Source organism: Drosophila montana, unplaced genomic scaffold (assembly GCF_035044405.1).
Source record: "Drosophila montana isolate Dmon_TW-CO22-7 unplaced genomic scaffold, ASM3504440v1 contig_3733_1, whole genome shotgun sequence".
In the NCBI taxonomy this organism is placed as follows: domain Eukaryota; kingdom Metazoa; phylum Arthropoda; class Insecta; order Diptera; family Drosophilidae; genus Drosophila; species Drosophila montana.
This window is the reverse complement of record NW_026998620.1, coordinates 7,724,963-7,747,132: the sequence shown is the minus strand read 5'-3', so window position 1 is coordinate 7,747,132 and position 22,170 is coordinate 7,724,963. Positions and strand designations below refer to the sequence as shown.

At 39.7% G+C, this 22,170-nt stretch overlaps 2 long non-coding RNA genes across 11 annotated transcripts in view; one reads left to right on the top strand and one right to left on the bottom strand.

Annotated features, from left to right (window-relative positions):
- Positions 1-287: 287 nt before the first annotated feature.
- Positions 288-1,646, bottom strand: LOC135436790 (uncharacterized). Its single transcript, XR_010437591.1, has 3 exons — positions 1,257-1,646; positions 1,110-1,186; positions 288-1,017 (listed from the first exon to the last, which is right to left on the bottom strand). It is a non-coding gene; the product is annotated as an uncharacterized LOC135436790 (long non-coding RNA).
- A 215-nt stretch (positions 1,647-1,861) lies between these two features.
- The window catches only part of LOC135436440 (uncharacterized), a 178,734-nt gene continuing 158,425 nt past the window's right edge, over positions 1,862-22,170 (top strand). For 9 of the 10 annotated variants that reach the window (XR_010437523.1, XR_010437521.1, XR_010437519.1 and 6 more), the window contains exons 1-2: positions 3,167-3,256; positions 3,322-3,474. This is a non-coding gene — a long non-coding RNA (uncharacterized LOC135436440). Of the gene's footprint in view, positions 1,982-3,166; positions 3,257-3,321; positions 3,475-22,170 lie in introns of those variants that run through there. The other variant, XR_010437527.1, reaches the window with a different exon arrangement.

Genomic DNA, 22,170 nt, shown 5'->3' with positions numbered 1-22,170 from the left:
CCTAAATATTCTTAAGGAAAATGTATATCTTCGCGCCTAAAAGCACTCTAAAGTTTTTGACAATACATTGTCTAGTAAATTAAACGATATTTGATAGCTTCACAACGAACAGGGAAAGCCTATAACAAATTATTTTAAGCCCTAAAGAAGGCTTAATGCTATCCGTATAGTATATTGGCTAATAAAAAAGGCAAATTTGTTTGTTAAACCATCAATTATAGAAAACTATTTTGTACGTTCGAGGTAAAGGTCTTGAAGCGTATTCAAATTTCGACAACTTGGCTTTATTTCTTGTACTTTATCTTTCGTTGGCCAGAACTGTAGGCAGCCAAATTGAGTCAAAGTTAATTTTTACCGCTCCCAGAGTACGAAGTCCGTTCAGGTTCTTTTTCTTTTGCTGTTGGCTTGCTAAGGCTTATACAAACATTTTCAGGTGGGGCTTGCCCCTGCTTATGTGACGCAGCATATTATGCTTTCCGAGTCTTGGAATGTCAGCTAGTTAAATTTCCAAACTGAATCGCATAGTTTTAAATAAAGCTCATTTCGATCAAGTAAAAAGTATCTTTGTATATGTGTTGCTTATTTTTATTAGCTCAATTGCTTTAATTTTCTTTTGATTAACTTTGAGTTGGTATATCTATTACAGAAACCTTTTTATGCAGTTCACTATTCAGTCTTTATGGTCTCGCACACATTTTCAAGGTCAACTGGTTGGCTTATGTGCTTTTGGCCGCTGGCTGTTGCTGCTGTTTTTGTTTGGCCATATCCCCTTTCGGGTTCAATAATGTCATAGAGCGTGTCGCAGGCCAGGCGCCAAAATTTATGACCAAATTGTTGACCTGGAGCCTTTGCGCCCGAGCCATTGAATCTGCGACCAGGCAGCGTAGCACGTGCCGGGCCCAGGAAAATAATTTAGCCAAAAACATGAGAAGCTTGCCTTATAAATTATGCACACACAACAACAATACACGAGATGCTCGAAGGTATTGTCTAAGCGACCTGCCCACAAATGCAGCGCTGGCCACAACATCAGCACCAAAGGAAAAAAATGGACAACAACAATAAGAATATCAGCAACAACAACAACATCGAGAACAGACATTACTCACCGCTTGGCCTTTTATTTTATTGTATTTTATCTTTTGGATTACTTTTTGCCATGACCACAACAGATAAACTCGAGCATCTTGGTCGAAACGCAGAGCAGTGGGAAAAAGCAAATAAGAAAGGAAAATGCTGAAGCTATTGTTGCATACTCGTCTTGGCTTGGCTTGGGCTCGGGCCACCCTAAGGGCTACAAGACAACGGCAATGGGTCCCAACAATTGCGCATGTTAACATACTTGTAAGTAGTTTTTCCACTTTGCCATGTTATTCCACCAACACACCACCTCCACCACCGGCGCTGAGGGCCCACAAATACCCATGGCAAAGACCACTTGCGCATTTGTTTTGGCCAACAACTAGCCGGCAGCGGTTGCCATTGTTTTTGTAATTATCTGCACGTTATTTGTGGGTCAATAAAACTTGATATTTGTTGTTTGACCAACGTTTAACGCTCTCTTCGCGATACGATTTATGGCATAAGCGGGGGCTAATTCTGAATGCCGCTTAACATGCAAACAGATTAACGTAGCCTTTGCCATTATCAAGAGCTGTACAAGTTTTCAACAATAAAAATACTTAACTTATAAATAAATTTCAATAGATTGCCACAGTCTGAAATATCCAAGTTATGCAGGACCAGTGCTGAATAATGATTAGGTTCCACTGTTGGTAAATATCTAAATTCAGTGTTGGAAAGACAACTTAAAATTCGGTGTTAAAGATCACTCAAAACGTCAAAAGTTCCAAAAAAAGTATTTAGAATGAAAAAATTGGCTCTTACTTGTATAACATTATGTATTTTAATAGTGTACAGCGAGATATTTAAAATGACAACATGGTTTTTATTTCGTGAAGCATTGTGAACTTTAATTCTTGTAAGTTGTGCTAAACCTTTTAGTGGTGTTCGGCGAATGTATTTTTAATCTGTTCTTATGGCCTGCATAAAATATATTAATGTGTTTCGACCATTTATCATGGCGCCTTTTTTTTTTGTTTTAGATAATTAACACATGCCCAAAGCTGATTTATTTATTTGAGTTTATGTTGCTTCATTGCCTGTTGTTATAGTATACCGCTTCGGCGGTAATTGTAGCCGCTGTCAATGGCTCGCTTGGCACACAAATTTATAAGTAATTTGCTTTGGAGGCGGGGATCCGGACGAGCCAAACAGACAGTGTACCTTGTTAATACCCTATGGCCATGGTATAAAGGGATAAGCCAAATATTGACTTTGTTACGAGCAAGTTCATTTTATTCAAGTCTTCAAGACCTTACCTGTATAATTGCCTCCAGTGAAATTTTTTAAAATTAATTTATATCGCGTGCAACCCTCCTCCGCGTTCGTGTAAGAGTAGAAATTTGAAGCCAATTAAATTTGATTTTATATTTAATAATTTGTTGTTCCTTCTGCCTTAACAGTTACCAGCTACACAGGGTATATTATTGGCGCCCACTCTAATAGCTTGTTCTTGGGTGCTTTGTTTTGGTTTTGTGGCAATCATTAATGATAAATTACCAGTATTTGGTGTTCAATTATTTAATGAAGTGGGCAACGCGTTGGAGTCGGCTTTATTGCTCGCTCCGAAGAGGTGCTATCAAATTTCAAGCAATTTGATTGTATTGTTTAATGCTAGCTTTATATTTGGGCAGTTTTGTTTTACTAACAAATTTAGATGAAAAATGAAATACATTGCTGCTTCTTTCCACTTGACCTATCCGCACATTAATAACAGGCATTTAAAAATGATTTTAGAATATATTTACAGTGCTCGTGTTTTAAAAAGTAAATAAATTAAATGAAATGGTCAGACATTTGACGTTTAGTGCCGTAAATTGCTTGAGTATCGCGAGATTACTTTAATAAGTAAATACTAGCCGACATTTCCTTCCCTTGCTTGGCTCATGTTTCTTGCTTCAAATTTTAGATATATCTATTCCATTTTCCATTCGTGGGAAATTTAAATCTACCCGTGATAATAGTATATAGAAGTTTGGAAATTAGTTTGAATCAGATTTTTTGCCTTTTGTAGTCTCGTAGTGTGCCCTTCAAAAATCGTTCAGTCAGTCATTTAGTAAGTCCGTCAGTACAAATAGTTTCATATATAGAGATATATGTATAATTTCCTGTTTCTCAACATTTGTATGACAAAGTATTCAGAAACAGCGGTAGTAATTGGTGTACAGTAATCAGTAAAATATTATTATTTTTTTTTAGATTGCTCGACAAATTCGTATCTAGAAAAAAGATCGTATTTAACAAATGTTAGACCAAAGCCTAGGAGTTGGCCAAGAATTAATCTGACCAGAGCAAAAACAATGGGCAAACAACAAATTGTAAGGCACGAAATACCAATTGTTCAAAAATAAGGTAAGACAACTAAAACTAGAAGTATCGTCAAACATTTAATACCCTTGTAGACATTTTGCCTAAAAGTGCTTTTATACCAAAGCTATAGCCATTGATATATTTGTCAAATGTGGGAAGGTTTTATGTGTTAAAAGCATAGTGAAGATCCGATTGGCTAAAACCAGAAAGATTTTTTTTTTATGGAAGAGCTCAATCTAAGCTTTCTAAGAAGCTGCCAATTATGGTGTTTTCGATGTGGATAGGATTTTGCTCATATGTATGGAGAATCACAACATAACATAACATAGTTTGATCAAGGTAATCTAAAAAAAGTTTATGCATCTTAGCAAAAAGACGGACCTAAGCAACATAAAATTAAGAGACAAGTTTGTACAGAAACAGGCAGACGGACAGACGCTCATGGCTACATCGGCTAAGAAAAAATATACTTTATGGTTTCGTGCTATTCTAAGCGTTACAAGTTGAATGCAAGAATTATATTATCCCGTTACAAGGGTATAAAAACGCAGGATGTAGAGAAGAAGGGAAATCTATGGCATGTGAGTGAGGCAACGTCAATTGTTTAAAAGTGAAAATTCGATTTTGTGGTAAGGCAGAGTCGACAAAAACAACAACAACACAGCAGACAAATGGCATGCAAAATAAAGTACAAAAAAATTGTGCTTTTTATAGTGAGTGTGAGTGTGAGTGTGTCTGTGTGTGTGCGTGTTTCCTTTTAGTTTGAAAAGCCTGTTATTGTTGCAGTCGATGTTGTTGTTATTGCTGTCGCCTCGGAATGCTGATGCTTTGTGTCAATGGCTGGACAGTTAGTTGTATGCATGTGTATGTGCGCATATCTGTGTTGATGTGGCCGAAAAATATACACAACAAACGTGCAAACAACACACTCACAAACACAGCAGCAGAGTTGGGGTGGAATCGTCAAAGACACAGCCAGCTGTTGAACCCTGGACGAGGCAGCGTCATGCTGCATGTTCCCAAAAAAAAAAAAAAAACAAGAGGGAAGGATGCAGAATCGAGCATTGGGCAGGTGGAGTAGGAGCAGTAGCAGGACTAACAAGAAACGTAACGATAACGAAAAACAAACTTTAAAAATTGGATTCTTCATTTGCATCGGCAAATCCAATCAAGCCAACGTAAAGACCCCGACCAGACACATGCACAACATAAAGTCGATGCAGAGACATGGACCAGGCGGCCCACGTGGTCCAAAAGCTTGCAAAACCCCACGCGGTTCGGTATAAAAGTTGGCTACGCCACCAGCACATGCAGACAGAGAGAGAGAAAAGGAAAGAGAGACAGAGAGAGGGAGGGTGTAAGGCAGGTACGTGTATAAAACGTACAATAAATGAAAGGTGTGCGCCGCATGTTTGGCCATATAGTTGACCGTTGCTTATGGCTTAGCTAGCTCAGCCTTCCTGCTGCTTTCTGGTGTGTCCGGTTGAAAATTGGTAACGATTTGTATTGCATTGGCCAGCACAAAAGAGGCTGCCATTGTTACGATTGCCGAGTGCTCCTCAAAAGTTTTGCCGCCAGCACTTCGTCATCCCCTTGCACTTCATCCATCCACTGCCCGCTGCTTCTCCTTGAAGCTGTGGCATTGCAAAATTTTCTTATTTGTATGCTTGGCTTACCTGCCGTTATCCATCTGCCTTGTGTCTTCATCAACTGGGCCTGTATTAAGTCGCTTGTTGGTAGCCTTCGCCGTCGTCACAGCCTGTCTCTCACTTACGCTTTGTCACTGTGTTCGATTTGTTGCTGTTGTGGTTTTGGCTGAACACATACACACACACATACACACGCACACGCAACATATGGAGGGAGAAGGGCAGGAAAAAACTGTAGCATACTTGTTGGGGCCGCTCGCTTCGGTTATTGATTGCAGGCATACGTTTGCCATTTTATTACAAGACCCAAAAATGGTCAACGAAAAAATGCAGCAGCATTGTTTTTTGGCCACGTTAATTGCCAGCGAAACCAAACATTTGCGTCAGCCCAACCGCAGGCAGCGATGCTAGCCGCAGCCCCACCATCAGCGTCAACGTCGACGTCGACATCGACATGGACGACAACATCAACCGCCACTTAAATTGCCCAAACCGCGACAAGTGTCCGGCTGCGACTGCTGCCATGGTTGTGGCCAGCCATAGACACGGCCCGTTGAAGCGCACAAGAAAACCATTCATTAGCGCTTATCAAGCCCCAACCTCAATGGCCATTTGATTTTGCGCTTAACCTAAACTACACGACCTTTCTGCTTTTCTTTTCCTTTTTTTTTTTGTATTCCAACATATAACAAACGCTTAGGCTGGCCGCGCGGCAATCGCTGACGTTTATTGTAAATGGTTGTCCAATGAAAATTGTTGTGGCCTATCAACGTCAACGCGGCCTGCATGGTGTGGGCCATGTCCTAGGAGGTGTCCTGTGTCATTAGTGCGAGGAAAAAAAATTCTCGTGCGAGCCGTGAAAAAAATAACTGGCATTTTTATCGGCCTATACACAATGGCTGTTGACTGTTGCCACGCTTTAGTTTAATTGGCACTTGACAGTGTGGCCAACAGGCTGCTGGTATTGCCGGTGCTATCAATCAAATTGGCTTCTTCAACTGTGGTCGTCGGAACATGTGTGCCAGATTATAAAAGATTTGCTCATTGGATTTAATGTAAATACTATAAAAAAGAATTGCATAATAAGTGATGTGATATTGAACTTTAATATAAGTGGCAAAAAATTTTGTATGCTGCTTCAGTTCTTCTTTTGTGTTGTTGACAAGAATTTATTTCATTTGATTTCAACTAGTTTTATTAATAGTAGATTTTAAAAGCCATCAATACTAAAAAACAATCAATAATTAATGAAAGGTGAAATATAGTATATTTATCATCGTCCGTCCGTTTCTATAGTTCCTCAGTTTTGGCCTTTTAAGCCCGCTGTATTAATAGAATGGTTGGTCGAAAAGTAAGTTCTTGTATTAAGTGTGGTATATGTCTATGAAGATATCTTGTCCAAGCTCAGCATATATTGGCTTCACTAGCTTCCTATATACAACCAAAATCTTATCAACGTCAGACTATTATATATATACTATAAGATATAAGATACTTATATATACTATAAGATGTATATCTTAAGATATCTTAAACTAACTCTTTATTTTTTTTTTAAACTATGCGACATGAGTTAAATCGTCATCGTATTTTTGTATCATATAGCTTTATAGCGAGAACAGGTAAAACACCAGTTTTTTTACTCAAAAATGTTCTGTTTTTTCCATTCTAACCTATCTGTCAAACCGTGAGCAATATGTTCAAGGAGGTGTTTAATAGACAGTTTATTTATTAAAAAAACACGATTGATTTTAGGAAGGTAGTATTAAGAGACATGAAATTAAAACTTTTCGAAAATTCCCCTAATTCGCATATCTTATATTTACATTTCTTCTCATTTAAAGTTCGAAAAAGAAATGTTTTTGTTTGTATTTTATGGTGTGCTGAATTTGTTCTTTTACTTTATTTGAGCTGAGCCGTTATAGCCATGTCCATCTGTTAGCTCTTCAATGGTCTACTTTCATATTTATTAATGGGTGACTATTTTTATATGCAGTTAGCAATTGCAGGAGATAATTGATGGCAGAAATGGTGTCCTAGGCAACATTAATTGCCATCATTTTGTGCCATAGGCTAATTGCATATACAGTTTTCCCCTCATTCTCTATGTGCGTTTCACAGTCTATCTTTGATTTGGTCGTTAAAGCAAACAGTAAACATTCGCTAAGCTGGCCACATGCTGCCAGTCAACATTTCTTTACATTTTACAAACGGTTTGACTGTACCTGAATATGTATTTGCATATGTATAAGTATTTACCTGGCACATTTGTAGCACTTGTGTGTTTTTGCCTCGTTGTGCTGGATGACAACGAAGATGCTAGCAACAAAGGTTGTTGTTGCTTTTGTTGTTGTCGCTTTATTGCCGTGCAAACAATAAAATTTATGCTCAAGCGCGCATCATTCCCTGACTGTCTGCCATGCATATTTACACACACACATACACAGACACATACACACACGTGACTGATGTCCATTGTGACAGGGCTTATTGTTGCTGTTGTAGGAGAGTGGCTAATGTTTCATTAGATTGCACCATCGCTCCCAGGGACATGGTCTAACCTAACCAAAAGGAGGCAGACATCATCAGCGTCAGCGTGATTTCAAATAATAATTAAAACCCGACGAATGTTGTTTGATGTTTTCATGTCGCACACAAGCACAAATTGTGTGTGCGTGTGTGTGCGTTTTCCAGGCAATAGATTAAAGTCAGCGCATGCGAAGCCCCAAAACGTATACTAATGGGCAGCTACATAGAGCCCATGACTGACCAACAGACTGTGCGACTGTCGTTAGCTGCCTGACGATCTAAATGAGCGTTGCTCTGGGCTGCGAGGATAACGCGACGGCAGCACACAAAGTGGTCGTCCTGGTTGCTGTATTAATCCTGACAGCCATTGCTGCCAAAATGCTGTGTTATTTGAATAATTGAAAGGCACACACACATGCTGACAGTTGAGCGGAATGCCTGCAACGCTATCGGCGCCAAGGACCCACGGCAAAGGGAATTATGCATACGTATTTGTATGTCTAATGTCCTGGTGCGCAACGTCCAACGGATTTATAACTGATTTCTGGTGATTTAGTTGGCTCACAAAATGCAATGAGACGAGGCTCAGTTTCTGCTCCGCTACTTTCGGACCCAACCAGGCCACTTGCTATGCAAAATGCCCCGCCCATTCAATGACGAACCGAATCTCATTTGTGCAGCCTGACAGCGCTGGCAACCGGAGGCTGCACCTTAAACGGATGCAGAAATGTATCTAAAACTGTGGCACAAGGACGCGTAAAAGTTAATTGAATTGCTATCGAAGCATATTCGATCAATTTAAATTAGTTCTGCGGTTCTGCCGCACAAAGCATTAAACCTTGGGGCGTTCGTTGCCAGTTTCCAGTTGCCAACCGCGCGTTGTTGGTCGTGTTAATTAGATGCGTCTGCTCAGCCGAGCAAATGGCAAAAGTTTTCAGCTTTCAGCTTGCGTTTTCCTTTGCCTGTCAACGATAAGAAATTGGGCGTAGCTGGAAACATGCCCACCTCCTTCCACATTAATCAATTATTGCCAGGCAATTTATTGCACTGTTTTTTTGGGTGACTGTCAGTTAAATGTTTATTAAAAAATTCATGAGAAATGTTAACGTTAATCGAAGCGGCTTGAGGCGCTCATTTCACCCCGACTCTCGCAAGAAGTTGCCAATATTATTTGCTAATATCACAAGCCGACAGATGTCAGCCTGTTGACAGTGTCAAATTCCAATCAAAATGCAAATTAATAATAAACACAAATGGCTTGACATTTGCCTGAACTACGTTTTGATTAAATTGCAACCCAGATATTCGATTAGCTTCAAAGAAAATGAACTGCCTGTCATTGCCGACGGTCACGAGCCCATTTCTAATTAGTGTTTACTGAGAAAGCGATCTCTACCATCTAAATGCTCTGCCAAGATGGGTTCACTTTATTAATTAATAAAGGCGATTAAAGAAAGCCTATGCTTGCTTTTGCTTGCAAACATACATCCATACAGGAATCCCGATTATATATATAAAGTAAAGATAAGTAAAATAAAAAAAAAAAATAAGTGTAATAGGAAAATTACCAAGCCGTGCTATTTTTATCCACAAACTCCCAGTAAAGATGAAGAAAAGTAGGTTCACCAAAATAAGCAACTACGAGGTTCACTATTCTTATGACATATCTGCAATCCCGACAGGCACAGCAAGGGTATTTAATCATTGGCGTACTTCTTATTATCTAACATTTAATTTGCTGTCCTAACCAAGAGTAGTCCTAAATACATTAATCCCTTTTATATGATAGTAAATAATAATTAAAATGAAAACTTAATTACTATTCATTTATATTATTCATCAGTTTTTCAGGTTTCACCTAATTTTTAGCTACAGCTTGCTGTTGTTTTTATAATATGCATGTGAAAGTGCGTCCCATGAAGCAATTTCATCTAGTGCTATCAGCCGTTAAAAAGTTTTCACAAAATTGTTGCAGCTCCAAGCTCGGTTAATAAGGTAAACACTGGCAGCAAAGTGCCAGCAGTGCTTCCCTGTGATACGCTAATCAGCACGAATCTGTTGCCACTTTGCCACTACCGATGCGTAAAACAAAATCCAGCGGTGCGAAGCCAAAGCAAATCAAGCGCTGAAAAATGCACAGTCAAAGCAAAGTTGCTGCCAGTGGATGATGGGGAAGGGGGTTAGCTGGTGGTGTGCTTTGTGCATATGTCCCCATCTCGGGGAGTTTTGATCCAGTTAAGGCAGAAGGAAAATCAAATTTCCCTCTATGCGAACGCAGCAGCGACGACGACGTGTTGGGCGGCTGACAACCAACCAACTGCCATGTGCGAAAATTTTTAATACATCAACTCAAAGGCGAACCACAATGCCAGCCCACACACGCAACCCCGAACCGCGCCGGCAGTGCCTGCCCACAGCAAAGTGCAGCCCCAAATGAAATGCATAAATAAACCCTTGTCTGTCTCACTGTCTGGCTGGCTTGGCGCAAAAAAAGTCGCTGCACCCGCAACATAATCATATTCAGCAATGAGTTTGAATATCTATATATATACATATTAAATATATTTATCTGTACGTATAAGTGCTGGCTGGCATTACCCGGCCTTGCACGGTCAGCGGCTAATGTATTTGCAATTAATTTTCCGTTGGGCGAAAATTTAAAACTACCAGCATTATCTTGAACTCTACGTCCAAACTTATATTTACATATACTATATATTTAAAAATTAGTTAAACGTATATTTTTTAGCATTTAGCATTAAAAGCTGGAATTAACGTTTTCTGCCCATCTTCGTTTATGAAACCTTTGAGAAAAAGGGTCGATTTTGCGAAAAGTCTGAGACACGTCTCATTTGAATTTCCATGAAAATCTTTGGAAATGAAAGTGAACCTGAAACTTAACCCAACAAATCGTTCACCCCAAATGCTACGAAGAGTTGGAATTTTCGAAAAAACCCCTCAAAAGACGATCAGATGGTAAGCAAAAAAGTTACATACAGACGTTTTCCCCGATTTTTCCACACGTAAATGTGGAATTTCCCAATAGCCCGTCTTGGTGTGCACCCTTATAGCATGGTATGTAAGGTAACTGCGGTGAAAATTTCAGCTCCCTAGCTATGGGTTGATCACTTATCAGTCTGTCAGTCAGGCAGTTGGGGGGACAAACAGTTTTATATATAGAGAGATACGTATATGTTGTGTCTGTGTCTGCCGCAAATGTATATGCAAGACTTACGGGCACCAACAATGCAGGCGCACACAAACAATTTAAATATAAATAATTTGTTTACTCATGTTCATGCTCATTGTTCATCCTCATTTGTTGCCATTGTCTTTGTTGTTGTCTGTTTGGTTGCTGCTGCTGCCGCCTCATACATAATAAAGTGTCTGGGCAATCATTTGATGCCTGGGCTGACCGTCGACTGGCCGTGTCAGTGAGTCGCGTTGCAAGCGGCGCGGGGGCATGACTTGTGTCCGTTGCTGGCCACACAACCAACTAAATAATTTAGTTATACTGGGGCCGGTTGCCGCTACAGTGTGTGGCTGACCAGTCAGCAGCCAGCTATTCAGTGCGTTTTTTGTATTAAACGCAATGTTAATGAGCCGCCCGAGGTCCAAATGAAGCCGGTATTCAACAATTTGCGGCAACAACAACGGCAATACGTGTTCCCTTTTTATATGCAACCAAATATTAAAGGCTTTGGTTAAAAGTTAAATAATTAATAAACCGATTCAATAAAAAATATATTCAATTAACATTTGATGAACAGAATATGTTGTGAAGATAAACATAAGAATCGAAAGATATGAATTTAAATATTTAGTTACAACCCTTGCTGCTATGATCCGAGCTTTATTTAGTATAAGTGAAACAAAATTAAAATAATCTTATCATTGTTTATTCTACAATCTATTTATCCCTTAAATGGAGCATCATTTGTATCGTTTTGTAATTAATCATATTCGTATTAATTTTTCGTTGTGCTCAGTTATTCATTCCCAAGCTTTGATTTTTGCGGAACGTTTAATGTCTCCTACCTTATCGTACCTTTTAAAGACCCGCAGAGTTTTTGTATTTAAGATTTCCTGACAATTTTTATAGTAATGTGACCCATTGCAGCTGCTGCTTGGTTAACCTTCCTTTAATTCCAGAAACATTTATATTATTTGTTGGCACATTTGAGGGGTCTTATGGCATTATCATCGTGTATGTAAACAATTGTGTGACTTTTCTTATTCGAATTGTGCGCAGCTTGCACTCATTTTTTCCACCTTTTTCTGTTTCTTGTGTCCCGACACACACACATGAGTGTGTTGTATTTGAATCTGTCGTGTTGCTGCCGCCATAGTCGTCATTGTTTGATGGCTTCCGGTGTTCCTGTAGCTGCTGCAAGTGCCGCATATCCTACTAGCTACTTAGGTTTCCCATATACTGACGCTTCCTGTTGCCATTGTCTCCTTTATCTCCCTCAAGCTTCTTCTGAATAGATTCCAAATTTGTTATTTTGTGTTGCTGCAGATGCTGTCCTTGATGCTAAATGTAACGCATTGTTGTCAGCCTTTTTGTGTGCTGCCCTCGCAAATGCAAACATGAAAATTGCATAATCCACGCATTGCGATTTATGACTTTTCCAGAGAGCTGAGTGATGGCAGGACAAGCGAATGTTAAGGAAATAACGCAAAAGAACTGCGAAATGCAACATCCAGCGAGATGTCTGTCATTTCTTGGCAACACCATTCGCCGTTTTATGAAAATACATTTTTCATGTGCTTTCATGTCTTTTGTCTTTTTTTTTTCTTTATAAGTATTTTTAATGGCATCCATGGAGCGTGTCGGAGCGGCAAGCTGATGCCCCAAGCAGCCGCAAGTACATATTATCGTTAACGTTAAGAGCAGCTCCTGAGGTCAATCAGCAATTAACTGTGCAAATTGATGGACGCAAATGCGGTGGCAGGCAGAAAGTGCACTTGTACTGTTGGCGCCCCAAAGCACCCGCTTACTTGGTCGCTATCTCAATTAGCAGGCTATGCAATCGCAACAATTGTGACCGCGAGCGGCGTTCATTTGAAAACCACCATAAACAGCAGAGCTCTAGAACTCTGACCATAATCAGATTCGGAACCAGAGCAAGGTACTCGTCTGCACGTTAAGTGCATAATTAATTTGATATCCGTGAAATACGCGCGAGCTGCACTTGAAATGAACCTAAGTAAGCGCAATGCCAAAAGTGCAGTTCAAGTGCCGATCCTTGAAGTGCTCCATTTCTGGTGTCCTTTTTGGCATGCTTTGTTTTTAAGATATTCCAGCTCTTTATGGTGCGCATAAATTTCGTGACACTTTTTTGTGCTATTTTACGAGACAGTCCATTAAAAGGGGGGCACACACTGCAAAGGCGCGCGCCCGCTCACTTGGGCCACCCTTGGGCCACATGTGGCAGCAGCCCGAAGACAGTGGCAGACGCGGACGCTGCAAATAAAATGAAATACATAAATTTTGCAACGATTTGAGGGACCGCATTTTATAATTGAATCACGAACGACATTTTCGCAGCAACGCGGAAATAGAAAATAAGTTTGCCACTGATATAAATTAGAATCTTAAGGGATTGCCAATGCTGGGCTGCTGTCTTAGCTCCAGTTAGTCAATAACTGAGAAAAAGCCGCTCAGTGCTTAAAGAGGGCTTTTGCTTGGCCTTAAAGTGCAGTGGCTCTCGTCTTAAGATTTGTGAACTTTTTTGTGTTTGTAATTCTTGCATTTTATATATTTTTTGTTTGCTGCAGCAACTTTAGCTGCGCATTTTTTATGTGCTGCACTGAGAAAAGTTGCATGCGCGCATTTCCGTTTCCGTTTATTAGAGCAACCTTTTGATTTACTTTGCCAGTGGCCGAAACAAATGCCAAACAAACTACTTACTAGCTGCGCCCGCTGCCGAAGCCAATGAAGAATGAACAGTATACGAGTCGTATTCGGTGCATGCAAACTTTTTTTTTTTGGTACACAAACTCTCACACACTCGCATGGCCTGCCGCCATTTTGTATCAGTGTGTGCACACTCCATTGAGCATCAATGATGCGTGCAAAATGCAACGGCAACAATTTTTTGGCATTTTTTTTTTAAATGGTAATTTTTTCGCTGCTGCCTCATCTCTGCTGCTTGTTGTTGTTTTGCAGCCACCAGAATACATTGTAAACTCTTTGGCATCGCTTGCTGTGTTCTGTTACGTTTCCATATACATTTCCCTTGATGTTTTGTTGTTGTTGTTGTTATTGTTATCTGCTGGCCTTGTCCCTATAAAAATGCATTGACTTTAGCAAGTGTAAAAATCAAAATTATTGACAGATCCGCTTTTGAGTAAAAAATTGGCGAGTGGTTAGACCTGGGTGTGAGAGCGCGTTTTTCCATGTCATAGAATTCATTTGTGTGGCGTTAATTTCGAATGATCATCATATCAAGGTATATTCAGCATCGCGAGTGCTTTAGCAGTTATTAACTAAAAACTCTTATCTAAAAAAAACAGATTTATTTATAAGCATTACATGCTGGGCACCCTTATAAAATTGATAACAATAAGAATATAAAGTTACAATACATTTCCAAATAACTGGTCATAAAGTGAACAGAGGAGACTCATGTAATAATTATTATTATTATTTTTTTTTTTTTTTTTTTGTTTATTGTATTGAATCAAAAATAGCATAAATTTTTATTACAACACAGTTGGCTTAGGTGATATTACGCCAAGCCTGGTTGGGTCCTCAGGCTTTATCGTGGACAAACGTCAAAGGCGGCTTTTTGAGTAAGGCTTCATCGTCACGTAGGTAGTCGGGGGACTCTGGGGCGTCTCCTATGTCGTGGTTGGAGGAGGTCCTTGAACGATCTTCTCTTGAGCCTCCTGACTACACACCTCCCAGCGAGGTCTCTCGCTACCCGGCTACAGTGTCGCTGCAAGCGTTCGCTGTACCGGTTGGCGAATAATAATTAATGTACATTTTAATTAATTTTATTAAATTCATATAATCAATATTTTTTATTGTATATGTTTTTTTTTCGTTATGAATATTGTTCTGAACTTCTGACGCCTGCGGCTTGAAAAAAACAACAACCATACCCAAGTCTAAGAGTCCAGCCGAGATGCTCGTTGGTTATTTGCCTCATTGACTTGGCCAATTGGGCATATGCTGAGGCATAAATTATCTATGCTCTAAAAATGCATTTTGTTGGCTTGCAAAGCAGGAATAAGAAAATGTATAGCACAGGTGCGCAACACCTTACTTCGTATTTGCTAAATTAAAAGCATTTGTAATAAATAGAGCATTTAAGATAAAAGAGATAAACATAGTTGGTTGCATTAAAAATTAAAACGAATTTATTTTTAAATAGATTATTCAACGATTGTCCCAACAAAATAATCAATATATTTAACAAATGAATTTGTTGTTCGACTCCCAGCATATTGTTAAGGATCTTGCTTGTTGCAGGCTTAATTTGGCCGGCCATCAGTCCTGCCAGCCCCTGCCTGCCCTGCTTGCGTGTTGACTCATCTATTAAGTTAAATAAATATGTTGTAATGTTTGCTTTCTTGCAGTGAAAGTCAAGTAGGAGCAGCAGCAACAACGGCAACAACAACTTGAACAACCGTGGCCAGGAGTCGTTGACTAAGCTTAACAGGCCAGCTTGCGGTGTTTTCTGATGCTGCCGCTGCTGCTATTGCTGCTGTTGTTGGGCTTCATCTCATGTTCTGCGTCCCTGGTTGTGTCCCCGTCTGAGGTTAGGGGCTGCTTTGCGGCATTTTGCCGAGATTTGTCGAAAATTTATGCGCTACCTTAGAGAATTTATGAGTTGCAGTGGAGTGAATTATTTTATCATACGCATGCAGCAACAAGCACACACAAATTTACAGCTGTGCGTCTGTGCTTGTGTATGCGTGTGTGTGTGTGTGTACATACATGTTGCTGGGCATGCCACAAACAAGTTGCAGCTATATACTAGCACAGCTTCCCCCAGCCCGTTAGTCGCTGCGCACAGTTTAAGCTTCTAATTTCACATGCAAAAGTCTGCACTAAGCTGGCATTTTAATCTTGGCCAAGTGGCATTCGCCTTGCACCTACCAAAAGTGGGCATGGTCATGGGCATGTAAGTAATTAAGCGCTCACACTGCCGAATTGCCTACGCACTAAATAATAGCAGGCAGCTCCACCGACTCGGTAAGTGCAGGACGTCAAAAGGCAAAAGATTTTTACCACTACAGGGATTTTAGTTGTTGTCCGAACAATGTTCTTGCATTGTTGTTGTTGCTGTTATTGTTGTTGCATGTTGCTGTTGCACTAAGTCGATCTCTAGTCTTGTCAAACAGCTGCTTGTGCTGTTGCGTTTGCTTTTGTTCTAAAGCCTAATGCATGGCTGCTGATTGTGGCTTGCACGGGATAACAACCAGGAGCAGGTGCCAGGCACCCATAAACCGCTTTGCTCTGGCCATATGCACAGCTATAGATTCCATTTCGCCTATGCTCGGTTTTAAGCTAATCGATATGCATATCGAACACATTCGCAACTTAGTTTGAAGCTGCATCAAGCCAGGTTACACAACAAAAATGAACTCAAAATAAAAAACTTTTCGGACATTTAATATGAGGTGAATAAGAATAAAGCTGTGCAGATTATTTTTTTGAAACCCTGTATGCAACTGTTTGCTGCCCGTTTCCAGGCAATAGAATTTAATTAAAAAACTCATTCCCAGGTTATAATCAAAAAAGGTAAGGGTGTTGCGGAGCTTAAGAAATTTAACGCGCGTGCTATCCATTAGTTAAAATGCTGCTTTGATGAGGGCAATTATAGCTGGAGCGGGGTGATGCGTGTGCGCAGTGGCCCATAGGAATAGGTAACTCTTTGAAAATGTCTGCATAATTTAATTAAAACGCCAGCACAAACAACATTAATTGCTGTGCGTCATTGTGTGTGTGCTAGCCGGCTGCTTTGATGCATTCGTTGACATAATTAACCATATAACTCCCTCGGTGTTATTTTCATGTATTAGAAAGTAATGAACAGTTTAATTAGGTATTCGCTTTAAGATTGTCATAATAAAAAGTTTTTAACAAACAAAGTTTTTAGTAAATGCTCGTCTAATGAGGGTCTAAATATTTAACAGCAAAAGCAATTATTGTGGCATGTATCGCAAAAACTATTTATATTTCCATTCTTCTGTTTCTAATTACTTTTCAAACTACTTTTACTTTCAAACTATATCGCTTCTCAAACTATTACGTTTAGAATTAAAAACTTTTGCGGCATAAATATCTTGATCACCATGCATTACACTTATCTAACCATATTTGCTAGAAATCAAATTTTGCAGTAAATATAGAATCGGATCATAAAATTTTGAAAAGACATGGCAGACCTATCCCAATCTACGTTTACGAACCAATGACAGACAGATGGTTCGAGCCAACAAATTATTTTGTGCTTGCAGTCATAATTTACATTTTTAAATTATTCATATTCTAAATTGAAATGTTTTTTTTTGGACATAGTTGAATAAGTTCAAGGAACTAGTATTTCTCATCAAATTCAAAAAGATGGTGTAGCAGTTGATACAATCAAAAAGTCTTCAATGTCCGCAAGGTATAATCACGTCTGATTTATTCGTTTCTTTGCTACCAGCTAACTCGAAGGCCTTCTATAATTGTCTAACACTCTTTTCTTAGTTATCGCTTAGTTATTCACTGTTTGTCTCTATCAGCCAGCTACAATGGTAAACATAAATTTTCTGAAAAGCCATTCAATACAATACAAATTACAAACATGTTGGGCCATCGTCGATATGTTATTAATACTTTTGTCGGATTGCCATTAGGCACAAACAATTTTCCAATTAATCTGCGCTTGTTTTTTTTTCCAAAAGTTATTGCGTTTCAAAGGAAGTTTTCATCATCGGTTTAAGCTAAAGGCTTCCTTTTCAGCGGCCACAAGGACCAAATTTAGTTTGCTGTTGCTTCTAAACTACGCGCAGCCCTAAGTCGGCAAAATTTGGTTGGCAAGCCACATTGTTAATGCAAACTACTAACTTGGCTGGCGGCATTTTGGGCATGTTACTTTCTTATTGCTGCCATATTTAATGAAATAAGCCGCGCCAAGTATATTATAAGTAAGTCGCCTGTTAGGGTTACGCCTTGACGCGTGTGTTATTCGCTGAAGTTGCCAGTAACTGCCGCAGGCCAAGCAACAGCTACATGATGTACATATGCAGCTCTTTTGAAGAGTGGGCGTGGCTGCTGTAGCTGCGCCTTAACTGAGCCAGGTACAATGCCGAACATCAAACTGCGGCATGTTTTCGCTGGCTTCTGCTGCTGCTGCCGCTGCTGTGGCTGTCGTTTTGCAAAAATACCTCGTTTGTAGTTCATTAAATGCTGCTCATTAGCCAAAAACTTGCGCACCATGTTTGCTGTTGGCGGGCCAAAGCCTGGAAGCCTTGACAAGCTTTTAACGGCAGCCTTAATTAGATAATATTTCTCCAAAGAGCAAATGAATATCATGTGGACAGTTTGTTTGCACAGGTCGCATCACATTTCGAAAGTAGCAATCACATCAAATATTATGTTTGAATTTAAACAACATCACAAAACTCAATCAAATAATATGGCAACACACAGAAACACACACGTACACACAGATTGAAACGCCAACGACTGCAGCTGACAGTTGGCAGATACCTCACAGACCGCCTCTCATCTAGTCAAATAATGTGATGCAATGCTTCGGCCTTTTTGCGAAGCCTAGAACAACAAAATCCCAAAAGCGACTCGGTGTGTGTGTGTGTGTGTGTACTGGACAGACAAACAGCTTAAAGTCTTAATGAACATTACATATATACATATGTATATAAGTATGATGACCATGCAGCAGCCATCAACGTGCTAGCTGCTCATCATCATGGTAGCTGGAATCGTATTTGATGCCGAGAAGCAGCTGCGTCTATGGCCGTCCTCATCGAAAACAAACAGAGCGCTTTGGAAGGCCTCAACCATTTGAAGATTACTAACAGGCTAGGTAGCAATTACTGTTTGTTTATGCATTTGTTAACATTGCTGGTTGTAGCCATTGTTGTTGTTGTTATTGTTGCTGCTGCTGCTGCTGCTGGCTTGGCTATGAAGTAAAATTGAAATTCATAATTCAATTGGATTTGTGTTTAGCTGCACACAACCAAACAACGAACAACAAACGAAATTTTGCAATGGTTTTTGGGACACGGGGGTTGTGGGCGGGTGGTAAATACAGCTGTCGGCTGTATATAACCCAATGTGTGTGTTAATTGAATGCAATTTTTGTTTTACTTAATGGCAGCAGCAGCAGCAGCAGCAGCAGTAGCAGCAGCATCGGCCCCAAAAAACAATGCAATGCTACTGCATCAATTTCAATTTCGTTTGCTTTGATACTTTGTGCAGGCAGACGGCAAAAGTATTTGGGAAATGCAATGCAAGGATTCAGCTCAATTCGTCTTTATGCTGTCATCGTTGTCGTCCATTTGCTGACATTTTCTTTAAAAAACATAAATCATTGCATGCTGCAGTGTCATAAGTGAAACTAGGCACAACTACAAAGTCAGCTACAATAAACATCTAGGCAGCTGTGGGTGTGTGTGTGTGAACACATATGAAAATCAAAGAAGGGATATTATTATTTTGTGAATACAGCAAAAAGCGATAGCAGCAGTAAAAAGAGAAGAGTCCAAAGAGGCAACGTGCAAATCAATGGCAGCAGCAATACGAACTGCTTGCCATAGCCGAACCCCATCTCAATACTTTTACCCCTTGGCCCGGTTCTGTGAGTTTGTGTGCTGCAATAAATCTGCTGGGGTAGTCATAAATATTGATTTCGAAATTGTCTGCATGAGTGTGTGTGTGTGTGTGTGTGTGTGTGTGTGTGTGTGTGTGTATGCGTGAGTTGGCAATCTCAGTCCCCTCAACCCAACGCCATAGTCCAGCCTCGTTTAGATTTGTCGCCTATATTAGCTGCAGAAATGAAAATCGTTTTCCAATCGCATTCTTTTGTCTTTTACCTTTTTGCTCTACCTCATATGATGGTTGTTGTTGTTGTTGTTGTTGTTCCTTGATTTTGTGGGGTCTGTGTCTTCGATTGAAGTGTAATTTGCAGCTGCCATGCCCTGTCGTTGTTATTGTTGTGCCGACAAATGTTTTCCACTCATATGCCCTAACCATTGTGGGTATATTACGACTACCAAATCGTTTGTAGTCATGTCAAAGATCAAAATGGAAAATATATCAATAATTTAGAAAATAGTCGCGGTCTAACTTAAATTTAGTAATTATTTAAGGTGCTGGTAATAATACAAATAATTCTCAATTTTAGCTTCTTTTTAAACTACTTCAAATTTAAAAATTGATTCCTTAGCCTACGCCTATTTTTGTATGAATCCCCCAATAATGATATTACTGAATATATTTCCATGCCTTGACATAGCTAAATATGGACATTCGCTCTACCTTTGCATTTGGCAACTAGTTGACAATGCCCCTGTTGATTTTCCCCAATTTTCACCGATTTCTAATATGAATGTCGTATGTGTTGAACTTGATATTTTCAGTTGGTTTTCGTTTTTGATTTGATGCTTTCGCCATGGACTGTTTGCTTGACGGCTTCATCTCTGCTTTTACAGCTGCAGATTGGCAGCCAGTTTCCAATTTATGATCCGTCACTGGCTTAAGAATTATGGCCAATGGGATTCGGTTATGCCAACTGTCAGCTCGCGTACAGTTACCCATATAGGGGTAGCGGCAGCGAGTGAGGGAGTGAACGAGGTCTGAAATTGATATTAAAGCCATCAGTCAAAGCGCAGTTGGACTCCACTCCCCGAGAGAGCGGAAGGAGTCTCCTCCTGAAAATGCTTAAAGCAGGCATGGGCTCATATGCTTCGGCTTTGAGTCTAGCTTTTGGCCAGGAACTGTTACATTGCCCTCATAGACTGTTTAGTGGGCTTCACTTGAGCGTCATGTGATGGCAACGGCTAATCTTGTCCATCGGGACAGCAGCAGCCCCATTAAAAATGCCTTTGTCTATGCCTCCGACACAGCTTTGATCTCGGTTCCGGCCTCATCTCTTGCCCAACTTGTCCACTTGTCCAACTAGCTGTACGCATGCAAGCGTGAGTGTGTGTGTGAGTGTGTGTGCGTCGGCTATTTCAGTTATAAAAACGTCATCATACTCATCACTGGACGTTGTCTCGTTTTGCATTCCTCTGGGACCGACTCGTTCGTGAACGTCATAAAGGCCAATGGCATGATAAAAGTTCTCCTTTGTTTAATGGAATTTTATTGCCCCAAAAATGAAATGATACTTGTCGCAAATTTTATCTCTGGCTTTGAAATCGATTCGGAAGTGTGAGCATCAGCATTATATAATGGCCTCATCAATAAAAACAGATTTGTGAGTGCCCCTATTTATTTATTTCATCAGTTTGTGGAAATTTTACAATTTGGAAAAACTTTGCCCCATGCGTTTTACTTAATGCTTAACAATGCTTGTCGTGTTCTTGAATATGGACTGTAGTGGAAAATCTCTCAATAGAGGCTTCATTTTAATAATCGTTACAACTGATAATGGATGCTTATATTCATATTATCCATTAAATATGGTTAAGAAGGTTATAATGTTAAAGTGCAATGTACTAACAGGCAGAATCAAGCATCTTCGACCTCATAATGTATATTTATTCTTGATCAGCATCAATAGCCGAGTCGACCTAGCTATGCCCGTATGTCTGTCCATCCGTTTATAAGAATAAAAACTTGCTAGAAAGAAGGTCTTCCTAGTTTGTTTCCGATAATCGATAGCTTTCCCCGTTTCCAAGCAAACGTAAAAAATAGACAACGAAATTATCGTCTTTTACGTTCGTTTGTCCTACTTTCAGTATGATTTTTTTGTTCAGCTGAAAGTAAATTTGCAAGTATAAAATATGTTTCTTTTTGTTTAATTTTTATTCATATTAAATATTATTTCGTCACGGGATTATTTGTACTTGTATTTTCCATCATATTTGCGCACATTGCCAATTATCTTTTTTGTTGGATGACTCAGTTATGTGCAATGAAATTTTCTTTCATTAAGCATAGGCATGGGATAAATTTTCGAGATAGGGTGTATAAATTAAACTGTCTTTGACTATGGTGCTTGTGTGTGTGTGTGTACCGCATTGTTTTAAATATTGGCACAAAATCAAATTATCTGCTATTTGTCAATAAATAACTTGCATACAAAGGCAAACTTTATTAAAATTCACCACAGAACGTTGTAGTTTCCGGTTTCAATTACGCAATAAATTTTCGGTACTACACCCGCATGGACAAAGGCGTACATAGATACGAATTGTGGGAGAGGTGGTGTGGGGTGATGGTTGAGGGATTGGTGGGATTCGCCAACACTATGACACGAGTCCGAACGCAGCAATATTGAAATTTAAAGCCCCATTGGCAACTTGTCACAATTCACAACCTGTCCGGCAGAAGCTGGACGAGCCGACAGCTGCGCAAAATATGAGCCAA